At 35.3% G+C, this 6,191-nt stretch overlaps 1 pseudogene; it reads right to left on the minus strand.

Annotated features, from left to right (window-relative positions):
* Positions 1-4,257: 4,257 nt before the first annotated feature.
* LOC141505252 (large ribosomal subunit protein eL28 pseudogene) lies at positions 4,258-4,646 on the minus strand (annotated as a pseudogene).
* Positions 4,647-6,191: the final 1,545 nt, after the last annotated feature.

The following is a 6,191-nucleotide window of genomic DNA, read 5'->3' on the forward strand; positions in this document are numbered from 1 at the left end:
GATTAGGAAAAATTATCTCATATGATCAGCGATAAGGAGATCTGTATACAAAGAGAAGGGGATAAGTATCATGTTTACTCAAAAGAAGAAAGAATTATATATATATATATATGTGTATATATACATACATGCAAGAGTACAAGAGTGGGTACAGAAATACATTTTAATTCATGGAAAATAGAAGGGAAAGGGGTCAAGGGACAAGGGTGAATCAGAGAGTGGATTAAGGAAGTATTAGTTCTTAGCAAAAATAAAGATGTACAAATACACTTATGGGTCTTTTAGAGATGTCAAAGATTGGCAATCTAAAGGAGTACCCATACATTGGGGAAAGGATAAACAAGCTATGGTACATAAATATGTTGGAATATTAATGTATTAATTACTGCCAACCAGAATTCCAAAGGATTAATGATGAAACATGCCACCTACTTTCTGACAGAGAGATAAAGGAGTTGGAATGCATGCTATGAATTCTTTTTGGATATGGCCAATGTAGATATTAGGTTTGTTTAAGCATTCATGTTTGTAATTGATTTTTTTTCTTATTATTTCACTTTGGGGTTGGGGGATGAATGGGAGGGTGAAATTTAAAAACTTATCCACTGGTAAGTCTGGATCACTAAAACAAGTTATCATAATAAATAAGAATTTAACATTTTCTTTCATTTTAAAAAATGAAATTAGTTGGAAATCTATTATCTCCTTTTATCTTTATTTCTGTGATAGATGGGAGTAAATGTTATCCTTTTACAGAGAAAGGGAACAATTAAGTTTTCTTTCTTATATAAAATCCTAAAGTTAGTGATGGATCTTGTTCTAAAACAAGGGTCCTTAAACTTTTTGTGTGCATTATGGATTCCTTTGGCAATTTGGTGACATTCCTGGGCCCCTTCTCAAAATAATGTTTTTAAATAATCAAAGAAAATGCTAAATATCAGCTAGTCAGTGAAAATAAATACATAATTTTTTTTCTTGATCCAAGGTAAAGACTCTTACTCTAGGAAAACTATTTAGAGAAAACATAAAGATGGACTTGAGATCTGTCATTCTACAACTATATTTCTAATGTCAGATTCCTCAAAAGAACACTAGATTATATATGCTCTGATATTAACTAATATATTTTATGAAGAATACTACATGCTCTAGTCTAATGATTTATAGCTTACAAGCATTGACTGCTGTTGTTTTCCGGAGAAATTATATTTGAAATGCAATGAGATACTATTCACAATTATTTACCTTAGAAGGAAATCAATTTCTAATGAAGAATAACTTAATGTTTAAAGATTTTAAGTCTTTTTATTTTGTCTTTTTAATATATATGTATGTGTGTATACACACACACACACACACACAATAGCATACTTTATCCTACTGAATCTTTACCTTTAGGAATCCCCAGCCACATGCATAGAAATGACAAAAGGTAATAGATCTAGAGTTAGGAGTACAACTTTTTAATGCTTTCTTATTAATATGTGTGCTTGTGGGTTTTAATTTTGAAATGACATCTTTTGAGAATTATTATGAATGCATATCTTAGGAAGAAAAGTTAAATGGAGACAATCTCTTAAGTTAAGCAAAAAAGTTCTAAATTATTAAAAATGGTATTAATATTTTAAATACATCTCAGCAACATAAAAGCAAAATGAATACAGTTCCCTAACAAAGCACAGGGAAGAAACAACAATCTCCTTGTATAACTAAAAGATGACAGTAATATTTTATCAGTGAGTGACCAAACTGTTTCATTAAATAAGATACATAGTCAGACATCTAGAATTTTTAAGAAGTTAAAGAAAGAACTTCAAAGTTATTTTGTTCATGAATTCTATATTTTAAAATTGGATAGTTGATCCAGCATAAATAAGAAATCTGATATTTATATCCCCCTTAAAAAAATCAGGGCAATTTAAAAACTTTTTTTATCATATCAAATAGAAAACACATTTAATTTGCCATCCTCAAGAAAATCCCTGTTTAAGGTTTGTATGCATGGTCAAAGTAAATTCCTTTCTTTGTTCTTACCAGTAAAACACCATTTTGGGTTTTCATAATAAAATATAAGCTTTACATTAAAAAAAAAAAGAATTTCTAGTTGTGTTTTTTCCTTGACTTTTCTATAGTGTTAAGGTATGCTAGAATAATAATAATAAAGGAGCAGAAGAGTAATTAATTGCATTTTCTCTTGTAAATAAGTGAAGATTAGATGAAAGATTTAGTATTTTTCCCTCCATGGTCTTATTTTAAAAAAGGTATATACAAAAATACAAGTATTCTACACATCATTTTTGGCAGGGATTTATATTCTGATGAAAAGCAGCTAAGTGGCCTTGGGCATTTAACTTCTCTAGAGTATTAATTTCATCATCTGCAAAATAAGCTTATTAACCTGGGAGTTGGTACATAATTTCTAAGACCCCTCCTAACTCTAAATCTATGATCTTGTGGAAAGGGGGAAAATACATTGGCTTTCTCTGTATGTTACTATATCCATAGCATACCCCATAAGGATTCTTGTAGCCTCATTATGATTTAGGAAAAAATTACATATTGACACTATGTTTTACTATATTTTTATTTACTTTGTTAGATATTTCCCAATTACATTTTAATCTAGTTCAGTACCAGAGGTAGCAGGAGATTTGTAACCCATATCATTCTAATAGCTAGCATTTATATAGAGCCAACTATATAAGGCCAGATACTGTATTAAGTGGTTTATAAATATCTCATTTGATCTTCATGACAATCCAGTGAAATTTGTGCTATTATCCCTATTTTATAGATGAGGATTGCGGCACCCAGCAGTTAAGTGACTTGCCCAAGGTCACACAGATCTGTGGGTATGTATGTGTATGGGTTTTTTTAAATGTGTATTTGTGTGTGTGTGTGTGTGTGTGTGTGTGTGTGTGTGTGTGTGTGTGTGTTCCCATTTATAAGGCTGGTGGTTTAGCACCTTTCTCCCAGTGGATGTAAGATAAGAATGAAGCAGAGATGGAATCTCAGTTTAAGAACCAGAAAAGCAAGACTATTAGAAACCCCACTCACCATATCAAAAGGTGCTCACTCCTGTTAGGTCCCCACTCATTCTCCATTCACCTCTGACCAATTATCTTGCTACCTTCCAAGTACCTGCTTGCCTCAACTCTGATCTCCTATGTCCCTCTGATTAATTTTTCAATCTTGTCCCTACTGGTTTTCAGAACTTTTGTCAAAGACCTGTCCCTGTTTTCATATCTCTTTTCTTCATGGCTTTAACTTTTTCTCCATTCTCCATTCAAATTTTACCTGATTCATGGGACTGACCCCATGTTTCTCTGACTTTGGCAGAACCTTAGAAGTCCATCATTTCAATATTCCAACATAGCTGAGTCAGATGGAGTGTCTAGGTGGTGCAGTGGATAGAGCACTGGCCCTGGAGTCAGTAGTACCTGAGTTCAAATCTGGCCTCAGACACTTTATAATCACCTAGCTATGTGGCCTTGGGCAAGCCACTTAACCCCACTACCTTGCAAAAACCTAAAAAACAAACAAACAAATAAATAGCTGAGTCAGAGCAATACAGATCTGATCTTGAAGGAAGCTTCCTATTGCCCTCTACTGGCACTTACAAATTTCCAAGGGCACCTGACCCCTTCACTCAGCCTTGGGTTAACCAGTTATGTCCAGTGGCTTCTATTCAGCAGTCACAAATGACTCATGCCTATTATCTTTTCCCTTGCTTCACTGAGAAAGTGGTATGAGACACCAGCGTTGAGTTGCTGGAGAAAACATAGCAGGTGTGGGAGGAAGGTTCCTTTCCCCACAAGTTCAAGTTGTGTCAATGGCCTTTGGCAGTGGTGGTGAAATTAGCTCTATCTCACAAGCCTATTATTAAGTTTTCACTTTGAGCATTTCATTGTGTGAAATTAGCAAATGATTCAAATTGACTTCATTTATTTACTTATTTTTAATTAATAACATTAAATTTAATTTTTTGTTTTTTAAATTTAAGAAAGTTATGTAGAAAATGTTATTATGCAGATTAAACTTAAAAAAATATGTTTTGCCTATAATTCACTCCCTGCCTTCCATTTCTTGTCAGAGCTGGTTGTTAATTATCAAATGCATCAAATTAACTTCATTTATTTACTTATTTTAATTAATTACATTAAATTTATTTTTTAAACTGAAAAAAGTGATGGAGAAAATATTTTTTTTTTTTGGTTAGGCAGTTTAACTTTATTAGCCAAAGGCAGATCTGGCACCTTAGATGCTCTTGGGTGAACAGGTTCTCTTCTTCTTCACCACCACAGGCTTCTGGCTCTGCAGGATGGCACTGGCCCCACAAAGAGTGGCCATGTGGAGATCTTTCTAATATTTATTCTTGCGGATGATATGTTGGACACTGTTGAGGGCAGCCCCAGCGTTTTTGTTGATCGTGGTCCTCATGTAGGAAGTGGCAGGCTTCCTCTGACCTGCCCTGCGTTTCAGCACCACCAGCTTGATGCCCACCATCTTCAGTGGATCAGCCCGTTGTAGCGGAACGAGTTCTGGGCCTTGAGGGTGTTGGACTCGGTAATGTAGGTCTGCGTGTTACACTTGATGAGGAAGCTGGAGTAGTTCCGCAGGACCATACACTGCAGGTGGGTCAACATGGTTGGGGGGGGGGGGTGCTCTCTCGGAGGCTCCCGGGAATGGAAAAGCAGGAAATGTTATTAATGCAGAGTAAACTGTACAAATATGTTTTGCTTATACTTCCCCCCTCCTATTTTCACATCTTCTCAGATTTGGTATTAAGCATTTACCAGAAGACTCCTTGACTCTGCAGGATGAGAAAAAGTATTTTTGAATATAATAAGGAATAAGCATTTTTGAGTATAAGGAATAAACAAGAGTCTTTTACATTCCAGACATTGAGCTCAGTGCTTTGAAAATATGATCTTAATGGATCCTCACAACAATCCTGGGACGTATATTTTACTATTTATAATACATCTCCTTAATACAGTTGAGGAAACTGAGACCGGGTTAAGTGATTTACCCAAGATCACACAAATTATACTAAAAGGTCATTATTTCCATAGTTTATCTAATCTCTATTACTTCCTCAAGGGAAAAAAGCTTTTATAAATAATTATCAATCACTATACCTTGACAACATTTAATAGTTTTTTTGTTATGGCATTTTGAAAAACATGTAGAATACTATTTAACCATTAGGTGGCATTGGTAGCCACTCTCTTCATGCTGCTCCACAAGGAGCATGAGATGCTATTATTCCATGTTCATTCTGGTTTTCTTGTGTGTTCATTCTTTTTTTTTTAAGTGTTTTGCAAGGCAATGAGGTTAAGTGGCTTGCCCAAGGCTACACGGCTAGGTAATTATTAAGTCTCTAAAGCTGGATTTGAATTCAGGTACTCCTAACTCCAAGGACAGTGCTCTATCCACTGTGCCACCTAGCCGCCCCTTGTGTGTTGATTCTACTGAAGAGTAATGCCAACCTCTCTGTGGTTCTCGGGAAGCAAACAACCGGGATCTTGAATTTGTCTTGACTCTTAAGTAGCATGGCTTTACTCCTTAGGGGATGTAGATTATTGAGGATTTCTTAATCAGGATCAGCACTCCAGCCCCCATGCTTGAAAAAACCTTCATCTTCTCTGGATTTGCTTTATTTCATGTAGTGCTAAAGTCATTCCTCATAGGCATGTTTGGAGAGTTTACTTTTGGTACAGAATCAGTAACAATGAGAAAGGGGAAGGGAAGAGAATGAGCATCTAGAAGAGAAAGCCTACTATGAGTCATCCATTGCGTTAAACATTTTACAAATATTAACTTAATTGATTCTCACAACTGCCTTGGGAGGTAGGGGCAGTTGTGAACCCTATTTTATAGTTGAAGAAACTGAGGAAAACAAAGGTTTGCCTAGGGTCATGTGGCTACTAAGTGTCTGAGGTCAGATTTGAACTCAGCTCTTCCTGTCCAGGCCCAACACTGCACCACGAAGTCACTATAAAAATAAAAATAAGACAACACATTTCAATTAAAAAATTATTAAAATGTCCTCCAATCAGCCTCAGTGTTGTAGACTCCCCCAGACTATAACATTTCCTAGAGAGTTTACAAGCTTCTTTGGACCCAGGAGTTCTAGAAAATGCCCAATTCAGATGACATTAAAAGGTGCTTGTTTCTTAGAAGTAAAG

This window comes from Macrotis lagotis, chromosome 1, assembly GCF_037893015.1.
Source record: "Macrotis lagotis isolate mMagLag1 chromosome 1, bilby.v1.9.chrom.fasta, whole genome shotgun sequence".
Lineage (NCBI taxonomy): Eukaryota > Metazoa > Chordata > Mammalia > Peramelemorphia > Peramelidae > Macrotis > Macrotis lagotis.